This window comes from Ambystoma mexicanum, assembly GCF_040938575.1.
Source record: "Ambystoma mexicanum isolate Mex_15411 chromosome 12 unlocalized genomic scaffold, UKY_AmexF1_1 Mex_chr12_unloc.1, whole genome shotgun sequence".
Classification (NCBI taxonomy): domain Eukaryota; kingdom Metazoa; phylum Chordata; class Amphibia; order Caudata; family Ambystomatidae; genus Ambystoma; species Ambystoma mexicanum.
In genome coordinates this window covers 12610109-12623202 of record NW_027182322.1, presented here as the reverse complement: position 1 = coordinate 12623202, position 13094 = coordinate 12610109, and the positions used below count along the sequence as shown (strand labels likewise).

At 36.1% G+C, this 13094-nt stretch overlaps 1 non-coding gene across 1 annotated transcript; it reads right to left on the bottom strand.

Annotated features, from left to right (window-relative positions):
* Positions 1–12817: 12817 nt before the first annotated feature.
* TRNAR-UCU (transfer RNA arginine (anticodon UCU)) lies at positions 12818–12907 on the bottom strand. The gene is given in 2 exon segments: positions 12818–12853; positions 12871–12907. It is a non-coding gene; the product is annotated as a tRNA-Arg (tRNA).
* Positions 12908–13094: the final 187 nt, after the last annotated feature.

Below are 13094 nucleotides of genomic sequence, written 5' to 3'. Positions count from 1 at the left end.
AGTGTAGGGTGTCGTGTTTTTGGTCTATCTCATTTACAGCTATTATAAAGACAATGTTTCTGAAGGAAGGATACATTAGGAAAGTGCAAAGTTTCTGGCAGTGATGTTGTATTGCTTATGAGCAATATGTTCCTGTTGCAATGGAAGGCAGACTGCTTTTGATTCAGTTGCATGCTGTATTAGATACATAGGTTCAACTTGGGTCAAATACTAAGATTAAAGCATCGGCCAAAAATAAACATTCCTCACATGCATAATGTTCCTTGTTTGAATTAGAAAGTAAAAAATGCGATTCTGGTGGGATTCGAACCCACAACCTTTGAATGACTTTGCCAATTCACTTAGAAGTCCAACGCGCTATCCATTGCGCCACAGAGCCAGACAAAAATCAACTTGCGTAAATTAAGCGATGATCGAAGTTTTGTCAATCCAGTGTTTACTTCACATCATATTATCAAGCCTTCTGGGATACAAGAAAGAATAATTGTTTTCTCAAACATAAAATGTCTGTAGAAGAATCACACTTCTGGGTGAAACCTTGAACTACACCTTTGTTCCTTTAGGGATAAATTCAGAGAATAGGGTATTACTGTATTTTCTTGCAAACTGAATACGTTTGGACAACAATTTCATACCTTAATAGAAAAGAACTGGATAAAAAGTGCAGCCATAGAATTGGTTAACAATACAAAAACACAAAGAGAATATACCATAAATAGCTTTGAAAGAAGATTTTACTTTATATGTCGCTAGAAACAAATGTCTGAGTGTAGGGTGTCGTGTTTTTGGTCTATCTCATTTACAGCTATTATAAAGACAATGTTTCTGAAGGAAGGATACATTAGGAAAGTGCAAAGTTTCTGGCAGTGATGTTGTATTGCTTATGAGCAATATGTTCCTGTTGCCATGGAAGGCAGACTGCTTTTGATTCAGTTGCATGCTGTATTAGATACATAGGTTCAACTTGGGTGAAATACTAAGATTAAAGCATCGGCCAAAAATAAACATTCCTCACATGCATAATGTTCCTTATTTGAATAAGAAAGTAAAAAATGTGACTCTGGTTGGATTCTAACCCACAACCTTTGAATGACTTTGCCAATTCACTTAGAAGTCCAACGCGCTATCCATTGCGCCACAGAGCCAGATGAAAATCCACTTGCATACAGTAAGGGATGATCGAAGTTTTGTCAATCCAGTGTTTACTTCACATCACATTATCAAGCCTTCTGGGATACATGAAAGAATGATTGTTTTCTGAAACATTAAATGTCTGTAGCAAGAATCACAGTTCGGGGTGAAACCTTGAACTGCACCTTTGTTCGCTTGGGGAGAAATTCAGAGAATAGGGTATTACAGTATTTTCTTGCCAAGTGAATTGGTTTGGACAACAATTTCATACCTTAATAAAAAAGAACTGGATAAAAAGTGCAGACATACAATTGGTTAACAATACAAAAACACAAAGAGAATATACCATAAATAGCTTTGAAAGAAGATTTTACTTTATATGTCGCTAGAAACAAATGTCTGAGTGTAGGGTGTCGTGTTTTTGGTCTATCTCATTTACAGCTATTATAAAGACAATGTTTCTGAAGGAAGGATACATTAGGAAAGTGCAAAGTTTCTGGCAGTGATGTTGTATTGCTTATGAGCAATATGTTCCTGTTGCAATGGAAGGCAGACTGCTTTTGATTCAGTTGCATGCTGTATTAGATACATAGGTTCAACTTGGGTCAAATACTAAGATTAAAGCATCGGCCAAAAATAAACATTCCTCACATGCATAATGTTCCTTGTTTGAATAAGAAAGTAAAAAATGCAACTCTGGTGGGATTCGAACCCACAACCTTTGAATGACTTTGCAAATTCACTTAGAAGTCCAACGCACTATCCATTGCGCCACAGAGCCAGATAAATATCAACTTGCGTACTAATGATCAAAGTTTTGTCAATCCAGTGTTTACTTCACATCATATTATCAAGCCTTCTGTGATACAAGAAAGAATTATTGTTTTCTGAAACATAAAATGTCTGCAGAAGAATCACACTTCTGGGTGAAACCTTGAACTACACCTTTGTTCCTTTAGGGATAGATTCGGAGAATAGGGTATTACTGTATTTTCTTGCAAACTGAATACGTTTGGACAACAATTTCATACCTTAATAGAAAAGAACTGGATAAAAAGTGCAGCCATAGAATTGGTTAACAATACAAAAACACAAAGAGAATATACCATAAATAGCTTTGAAAGAAGATTTTACTTTATATGTCGCTAGAAACAAATGTCTGAGTGTAGGGTGTCGTGTTTTTGGTCTATCTCATTTACAGCTATTATAAAGACAATGTTTCTGAAGGAAGGATACATTAGGAAAGTGCAAAGTTTCTGGCAGTGATGTTGTATTGCTTATGAGCAATATGTTCCTGTTGCCATGGAAGGCAGACTGCTTTTGATTCAGTTGCATGCTGTATTAGATACATAGGTTCAACTTGGGTGAAATACTAAGATTAAAGCATCGGCCAAAAATAAACATTCCTCACATGCATAATGTTCCTTATTTGAATAAGAAAGTAAAAAATGTGACTCTGGTTGGATTCTAACCCACAACCTTTGAATGACTTTGCCAATTCACTTAGAAGTCCAACGCGCTATCCATTGCGCCACAGAGCCAGATGAAAATCCCCTTGCATACAGTAAGGGATGATCGAAGTTTTGTCAATCCAGTGTTTACTTCACATCACATTATCAAGCCTTCTGGGATACATGAAAGAATGATTGTTTTCTGAAACATTAAATGTCTGTAGCAAGAATCACAGTTTGGGGTGAAACCTTGAACTGCACCTTTGTTCGCTTGGGGAGAAATTCAGAGAATAGGGTATTACAGTATTTTCTTGCCAAGTGAATTGGTTTGGACAACAATTTCATACCTTAATAAAAAAGAACTGGATAAAAAGTGCAGACATACAATTGGTTAACAATACAAAAACACAAAGAGAATATACCATAAATAGCTTTGAAAGAAGATTTTACTTTATATGTCGCTAGAAACAAATGTCTGAGTGTAGGGTGTCGTGTTTTTGGTCTATCTCATTTACAGCTATTATAAAGACAATGTTTCTGAAGGAAGGATACATTAGGAAAGTGCAAAGTTTCTGGCAGTGATGTTGTATTGCTTATGAGCAATATGTTCCTGTTGCAATGGAAGGCAGACTGCTTTTGATTCAGTTGCATGCTGTATTAGATACATAGGTTCAACTTGGGTCAAATACTAAGATTAAAGCATCGGCCAAAAATAAACATTCCTCACATGCATAATGTTCCTTGTTTGAATTAGAAAGTAAAAAATGCGATTCTGGTGGGATTCGAACCCACAACCTTTGAATGACTTTGCCAATTCACTTAGAAGTCCAACGCGCTATCCATTGCGCCACAGAGCCAGATGAAAATCCACTTGCATACAGTAAGGGATGATCGAAGTTTTGTCAATCCAGTGTTTACTTCACATCACATTATCAAGCCTTCTGGGATACATGAAAGAATGATTGTTTTCTGAAACATTAAATGTCTGTAGCAAGAATCACAGTTCGGGGTGAAACCTTGAACTGCACCTTTGTTCGCTTGGGGAGAAATTCAGAGAATAGGGTATTACAGTATTTTCTTGCCAAGTGAATAGGTTTGGACAACAATTCCATACCTTAATAAAAAAGAACTGGATAAAAAGTGCAGACATACAATTGGTTAACAATACAAAAACACAAATCCAGTCAATCCAGTGTTTACTTCACATCATATTATCAAGCCTTCTGGGATACAAGAAAGAATAATTGTTTTCTGAAACATAAAATGTCTGTAGAAGAATCACACTTCTGGGTGAAACCTTGAACTACACCTTTGTTCCTTTAGGGATAAATTCGGAGAATAGGGTATTACTGTATTTTCTTGCAAACTGAATACGTTTGGACAACAATTCCATACCTTAATAAAAAAGAACTGGATAAAAAGTGCAGCCATACAATTGGTTAACAATACAAAAACACAAAGAGAATATACCATAAATAGCTTTGAAAGAAGATTTTACTTTATATGTCGCTAGAAACAAATGTCTGAGTGTAGGGTGTCGTGTTTTTGGTCTATCTCATTTACAGCTATTATAAAGACAATGTTTCTGAAGGAAGGATACATTAGGAAAGTGCAAAGTTTCTGGCAGTGATGTTGTATTGCTTATGAGCAATATGTTCCTGTTGCAATGGAAGGCAGACTGCTTTTGATTCAGTTGCATGCTGTATTAGATACATAGGTTCAACTTGGGTCAAATACTAAGATTAAAGCATCGGCCAAAAATAAACATTCCTCACATGCATAATGTTCCTTGTTTGAATAAGAAAGTAAAAAATGCAACTCTGGTGGGATTCGAACCCACAACCTTTGAATGACTTTGCAAATTCACTTAGAAGTCCAACGCACTATCCATTGCGCCACAGAGCCAGATAAATATCAACTTGCGTACTAATGATCAAAGTTTTGTCAATCCAGTGTTTACTTCACATCATATTATCAAGCCTTCTGTGATACAAGAAAGAATTATTGTTTTCTGAAACATAAAATGTCTGCAGAAGAATCACACTTCTGGGTGAAACCTTGAACTACACCTTTGTTCCTTTAGGGATAGATTCGGAGAATAGGGTATTACTGTATTTTCTTGCAAACTGAATACGTTTGGACAACAATTTCATACCTTAATAGAAAAGAACTGGATAAAAAGTGCAGCCATAGAATTGGTTAACAATACAAAAACACAAAGAGAATATACCATAAATAGCTTTGAAAGAAGATTTTACTTTATATGTCGCTAGAAACAAATGTCTGAGTGTAGGGTGTCGTGTTTTTGGTCTATCTCATTTACAGCTATTATAAAGACAATGTTTCTGAAGGAAGGATACATTAGGAAAGTGCAAAGTTTCTGGCAGTGATGTTGTATTGCTTATGAGCAATATGTTCCTGTTGCCATGGAAGGCAGACTGCTTTTGATTCAGTTGCATGCTGTATTAGATACATAGGTTCAACTTGGGTGAAATACTAAGATTAAAGCATCGGCCAAAAATAAACATTCCTCACATGCATAATGTTCCTTATTTGAATAAGAAAGTAAAAAATGTGACTCTGGTTGGATTCTAACCCACAACCTTTGAATGACTTTGCCAATTCACTTAGAAGTCCAACGCGCTATCCATTGCGCCACAGAGCCAGATGAAAATCCACTTGCATACAGTAAGGGATGATCGAAGTTTTGTCAATCCAGTGTTTACTTCACATCACATTATCAAGCCTTCTGGGATACATGAAAGAATGATTGTTTTCTGAAACATTAAATGTCTGTAGCAAGAATCACAGTTTGGGGTGAAACCTTGAACTGCACCTTTGTTCGCTTGGGGAGAAATTCAGAGAATAGGGTATTACAGTATTTTCTTGCCAAGTGAATTGGTTTGGACAACAATTTCATACCTTAATAAAAAAGAACTGGATAAAAAGTGCAGACATACAATTGGTTAACAATACAAAAACACAAAGAGAATATACCATAAATAGCTTTGAAAGAAGATTTTACTTTATATGTCGCTAGAAACAAATGTCTGAGTGTAGGGTGTCGTGTTTTTGGTCTATCTCATTTACAGCTATTATAAAGACAATGTTTCTGAAGGAAGGATACATTAGGAAAGTGCAAAGTTTCTGGCAGTGATGTTGTATTGCTTATGAGCAATATGTTCCTGTTGCAATGGAAGGCAGACTGCTTTTGATTCAGTTGCATGCTGTATTAGATACATAGGTTCAACTTGGGTCAAATACTAAGATTAAAGCATCGGCCAAAAATAAACATCCCTCACATGCATAATGTTCCTTGTTTGAATTAGAAAGTAAAAAATGCGATTCTGGTGGGATTCGAACCCACAACCTTTGAATGACTTTGCCAATTCACTTAGAAGTCCAACGCGCTATCCATTGCGCCACAGAGCCAGACAAAAATCAACTTGCGTAAATTAAGGGATGATCGAAGTTTTGTCAATCCAGTGTTTACTTCACATCATATTATCAAGCCTTCTGGGATACAAGAAAGAATAATTGTTTTCTCAAACATAAAATGTCTGTAGAAGAATCACACTTCTGGGTGAAACCTTGAACTACACCTTTGTTCCTTTAGGGATAAATTCAGAGAATAGGGTATTACTGTATTTTCTTGCAAACTGAATACGTTTGGACAACAATTTCATACCTTAATAGAAAAGAACTGGATAAAAAGTGCAGCCATAGAATTGGTTAACAATACAAAAACACAAAGAGAATATACCATAAATAGCTTTGAAAGAAGATTTTACTTTATATGTCGCTAGAAACAAATGTCTGAGTGTAGGGTGTCGTGTTTTTGGTCTATCTCATTTACAGCTATTATAAAGACAATGTTTCTGAAGGAAGGATACATTAGGAAAGTGCAAAGTTTCTGGCAGTGATGTTGTATTGCTTATGAGCAATATGTTCCTGTTGCCATGGAAGGCAGACTGCTTTTGATTCAGTTGCATGCTGTATTAGATACATAGGTTCAACTTGGGTGAAATACTAAGATTAAAGCATCGGCCAAAAATAAACATTCCTCACATGCATAATGTTCCTTATTTGAATAAGAAAGTAAAAAATGTGACTCTGGTTGGATTCTAACCCACAACCTTTGAATGACTTTGCCAATTCACTTAGAAGTCCAACGCGCTATCCATTGCGCCACAGAGCCAGATGAAAATCCACTTGCATACAGTAAGGGATGATCGAAGTTTTGTCAATCCAGTGTTTACTTCACATCACATTATCAAGCCTTCTGGGATACATGAAAGAATGATTGTTTTCTGAAACATTAAATGTCTGTAGCAAGAATCACAGTTCGGGGTGAAACCTTGAACTGCACCTTTGTTCGCTTGGGGAGAAATTCAGAGAATAGGGTATTACAGTATTTTCTTGCCAAGTGAATTGGTTTGGACAACAATTTCATACCTTAATAAAAAAGAACTGGATAAAAAGTGCAGACATACAATTGGTTAACAATACAAAAACACAAAGAGAATATACCATAAATAGCTTTGAAAGAAGATTTTACTTTATATGTCGCTAGAAACAAATGTCTGAGTGTAGGGTGTCGTGTTTTTGGTCTATCTCATTTACAGCTATTATAAAGACAATGTTTCTGAAGGAAGGATACATTAGGAAAGTGCAAAGTTTCTGGCAGTGATGTTGTATTGCTTATGAGCAATATGTTCCTGTTGCAATGGAAGGCAGACTGCTTTTGATTCAGTTGCATGCTGTATTAGATACATAGGTTCAACTTGGGTCAAATACTAAGATTAAAGCATCGGCCAAAAATAAACATTCCTCACATGCATAATGTTCCTTGTTTGAATTAGAAAGTAAAAAATGCGATTCTGGTGGGATTCGAACCCACAACCTTTGAATGACTTTGCCAATTCACTTAGAAGTCCAACGCGCTATCCATTGCGCCACAGAGCCAGACAAAAATCAACTTGCGTAAATTAAGCGATGATCGAAGTTTTGTCAATCCAGTGTTTACTTCACATCATATTATCAAGCCTTCTGGGATACAAGAAAGAATAATTGTTTTCTCAAACATAAAATGTCTGTAGAAGAATCACACTTCTGGGTGAAACCTTGAACTACACCTTTGTTCCTTTAGGGATAAATTCAGAGAATAGGGTATTACTGTATTTTCTTGCAAACTGAATACGTTTGGACAACAATTTCATACCTTAATAGAAAAGAACTGGATAAAAAGTGCAGCCATAGAATTGGTTAACAATACAAAAACACAAAGAGAATATACCATAAATAGCTTTGAAAGAAGATTTTACTTTATATGTCGCTAGAAACAAATGTCTGAGTGTAGGGTGTCGTGTTTTTGGTCTATCTCATTTACAGCTATTATAAAGACAATGTTTCTGAAGGAAGGATACATTAGGAAAGTGCAAAGTTTCTGGCAGTGATGTTGTATTGCTTATGAGCAATATGTTCCTGTTGCCATGGAAGGCAGACTGCTTTTGATTCAGTTGCATGCTGTATTAGATACATAGGTTCAACTTGGGTGAAATACTAAGATTAAAGCATCGGCCAAAAATAAACATTCCTCACATGCATAATGTTCCTTATTTGAATAAGAAAGTAAAAAATGTGACTCTGGTTGGATTCTAACCCACAACCTTTGAATGACTTTGCCAATTCACTTAGAAGTCCAACGCGCTATCCATTGCGCCACAGAGCCAGATGAAAATCCACTTGCATACAGTAAGGGATGATCGAAGTTTTGTCAATCCAGTGTTTACTTCACATCACATTATCAAGCCTTCTGGGATACATGAAAGAATGATTGTTTTCTGAAACATTAAATGTCTGTAGCAAGAATCACAGTTCGGGGTGAAACCTTGAACTGCACCTTTGTTCGCTTGGGGAGAAATTCAGAGAATAGGGTATTACAGTATTTTCTTGCCAAGTGAATTGGTTTGGACAACAATTTCATACCTTAATAAAAAAGAACTGGATAAAAAGTGCAGACATACAATTGGTTAACAATACAAAAACACAAAGAGAATATACCATAAATAGCTTTGAAAGAAGATTTTACTTTATATGTCGCTAGAAACAAATGTCTGAGTGTAGGGTGTCGTGTTTTTGGTCTATCTCATTTACAGCTATTATAAAGACAATGTTTCTGAAGGAAGGATACATTAGGAAAGTGCAAAGTTTCTGGCAGTGATGTTGTATTGCTTATGAGCAATATGTTCCTGTTGCAATGGAAGGCAGACTGCTTTTGATTCAGTTGCATGCTGTATTAGATACATAGGTTCAACTTGGGTCAAATACTAAGATTAAAGCATCGGCCAAAAATAAACATTCCTCACATGCATAATGTTCCTTGTTTGAATAAGAAAGTAAAAAATGCAACTCTGGTGGGATTCGAACCCACAACCTTTGAATGACTTTGCAAATTCACTTAGAAGTCCAACGCACTATCCATTGCGCCACAGAGCCAGATAAATATCAACTTGCGTACTAATGATCAAAGTTTTGTCAATCCAGTGTTTACTTCACATCATATTATCAAGCCTTCTGTGATACAAGAAAGAATTATTGTTTTCTGAAACATAAAATGTCTGCAGAAGAATCACACTTCTGGGTGAAACCTTGAACTACACCTTTGTTCCTTTAGGGATAGATTCGGAGAATAGGGTATTACTGTATTTTCTTGCAAACTGAATACGTTTGGACAACAATTTCATACCTTAATAGAAAAGAACTGGATAAAAAGTGCAGCCATAGAATTGGTTAACAATACAAAAACACAAAGAGAATATACCATAAATAGCTTTGAAAGAAGATTTTACTTTATATGTCGCTAGAAACAAATGTCTGAGTGTAGGGTGTCGTGTTTTTGGTCTATCTCATTTACAGCTATTATAAAGACAATGTTTCTGAAGGAAGGATACATTAGGAAAGTGCAAAGTTTCTGGCAGTGATGTTGTATTGCTTATGAGCAATATGTTCCTGTTGCCATGGAAGGCAGACTGCTTTTGATTCAGTTGCATGCTGTATTAGATACATAGGTTCAACTTGGGTGAAATACTAAGATTAAAGCATCGGCCAAAAATAAACATTCCTCACATGCATAATGTTCCTTATTTGAATAAGAAAGTAAAAAATGTGACTCTGGTTGGATTCTAACCCACAACCTTTGAATGACTTTGCCAATTCACTTAGAAGTCCAACGCGCTATCCATTGCGCCACAGAGCCAGATGAAAATCCCCTTGCATACAGTAAGGGATGATCGAAGTTTTGTCAATCCAGTGTTTACTTCACATCACATTATCAAGCCTTCTGGGATACATGAAAGAATGATTGTTTTCTGAAACATTAAATGTCTGTAGCAAGAATCACAGTTTGGGGTGAAACCTTGAACTGCACCTTTGTTCGCTTGGGGAGAAATTCAGAGAATAGGGTATTACAGTATTTTCTTGCCAAGTGAATTGGTTTGGACAACAATTTCATACCTTAATAAAAAAGAACTGGATAAAAAGTGCAGACATACAATTGGTTAACAATACAAAAACACAAAGAGAATATACCATAAATAGCTTTGAAAGAAGATTTTACTTTATATGTCGCTAGAAACAAATGTCTGAGTGTAGGGTGTCGTGTTTTTGGTCTATCTCATTTACAGCTATTATAAAGACAATGTTTCTGAAGGAAGGATACATTAGGAAAGTGCAAAGTTTCTGGCAGTGATGTTGTATTGCTTATGAGCAATATGTTCCTGTTGCAATGGAAGGCAGACTGCTTTTGATTCAGTTGCATGCTGTATTAGATACATAGGTTCAACTTGGGTCAAATACTAAGATTAAAGCATCGGCCAAAAATAAACATTCCTCACATGCATAATGTTCCTTGTTTGAATTAGAAAGTAAAAAATGCGATTCTGGTGGGATTCGAACCCACAACCTTTGAATGACTTTGCCAATTCACTTAGAAGTCCAACGCGCTATCCATTGCGCCACAGAGCCAGATGAAAATCCACTTGCATACAGTAAGGGATGATCGAAGTTTTGTCAATCCAGTGTTTACTTCACATCACATTATCAAGCCTTCTGGGATACATGAAAGAATGATTGTTTTCTGAAACATTAAATGTCTGTAGCAAGAATCACAGTTCGGGGTGAAACCTTGAACTGCACCTTTGTTCGCTTGGGGAGAAATTCAGAGAATAGGGTATTACAGTATTTTCTTGCCAAGTGAATTGGTTTGGACAACAATTTCATACCTTAATAAAAAAGAACTGGATAAAAAGTGCAGACATACAATTGGTTAACAATACAAAAACACAAAGAGAATATACCATAAATAGCTTTGAAAGAAGATTTTACTTTATATGTCGCTAGAAACAAATGTCTGAGTGTAGGGTGTCGTGTTTTTGGTCTATCTCATTTACAGCTATTATAAAGACAATGTTTCTGAAGGAAGGATACATTAGGAAAGTGCAAAGTTTCTGGCAGTGATGTTGTATTGCTTATGAGCAATATGTTCCTGTTGCAATGGAAGGCAGACTGCTTTTGATTCAGTTGCATGCTGTATTAGATACATAGGTTCAACTTGGGTCAAATACTAAGATTAAAGCATCGGCCAAAAATAAACATTCCTCACATGCATAATGTTCCTTGTTTGAATTAGAAAGTAAAAAATGCGATTGTGGTGGGATTCGAACCCACAACCTTTGAATGATTTTGCCAATTCACTTAGAAGTCCAACGCGCTATCCATTGCGCCACAGAGCCAGACAAAAATCAACTTGCGTAAATTAAGGGATGATCGAAGTTTTGTCAATCCAGTGTTTACTTCACATCATATTATCAAGCCTTCTGGGATACATGAAAGAATGATTGTTTTCTGAAACATGAAATGTCTGTAGCAAGAATCACACTTCTGTGTGAAACCTTGAACTGCACCTTTGTTCGCTTGGGGAGAAATTCAGAGAATAGGGTATAACAGTATTTTCTTGCCAACTGAATACGTTTGGACAACAATTCCATACCTTAATAAAAAAGAACTGGATAAAAAGTGCAGCCATACAATTGGTTAACAATACAAAAACACAAAGAGAATATACCATAAATAGCTTTGAAAGAAGATTTTACTTTATATGTCGCTAGAAACAAATGTCTGAGTGTAGGGTGTCGTGTTTTTGGTCTATCTCATTTACAGCTATTATAAAGACAATGTTTCTGAAGGAAGGATACATTAGGAAAGTGCAAAGTTTTTGGCAGTGATGTTGTATTCCTTATGAGCAATATGTTCCTGTTGCAATGGAAGGCAGACTGCTTTTGATTCAGTTGCATGCTGTATTAGATACATAGGTTCAACTTGGGTCAAATACTAAGATTAAAGCATCGGCCAAAAATAAACATTCCTCACATGCATAATGTTCCTTGTTTGAATAAGAAAGTAAAAAATGCGACTCTGGTGGGATTCGAACCCGCAACCTTTGAATGACTTTGCCAATTCACTTAGAAGTCCAACGCGCTATCCATTGCGCCACAGAGCCAGATGACAATCAACTTGCGTACATCAGGGGATGATCGAGGTTTTGTCAATCCAGTGTTTACTTCACATCATATTATCAAGCCTTCTGGGATACAAGAAAGAATAATTGTTTTCTGAAACATAAAATGTCTGTAGAAGAATCACACTTCTGGGTGAAACCTTGAACTACACCTTTGTTCCTTTAGGGATAAATTCGGAGAATAGGGTATTACTGTATTTTCTTGCAAACTGAATACGTTTGGACAACAATTCCATACCTTAATAAAAAAGAACTGGATAAAAAGTGCAGCCATACAATTGGTTAACAATACAAAAACACAAAGAGAATATACCATAAATAGCTTTGAAAGAAGATTTTACTTTATATGTCGCTAGAAACAAATGTCTGAGTGTAGGGTGTCGTGTTTTTGGTCTATCTCATTTACAGCTATTATAAAGACAATGTTTCTGAAGGAAGGATACATTAGGAAAGTGCAAAGTTTCTGGCAGTGATGTTGTATTGCTTATGAGCAATATGTTCCTGTTGCAATGGAAGGCAGACTGCTTTTGATTCAGTTGCATGCTGTATTAGATACATAGGTTCAACTTGGGTCAAATACTAAGATTAAAGCATCGGCCAAAAATAAACATTCCTCACATGCATAATGTTCCTTGTTTGAATTAGAAAGTAAAAAATGCGACTCTGGTGGGATTCGAACCCACAACCTTTGAATGACTTTGCCAATTCACTTAGAAGTCCAACGCGCTATCCATTGCGCCACAGAGCCAGATGAAAATTAACTTGCGTACATTAAGGGGTGATCGAAGTTTTGTCAATCCAGTGTTTACTTCACATCATATTATCAAGACTTCTGGGACACATCAAAGAATGATTGTTTTCTGAAACATAAAATGTCTGTAACAAGAATCACACTTCTGTGTGAAACCTTGAACTGCACCTTTGTTCGCTTGGGG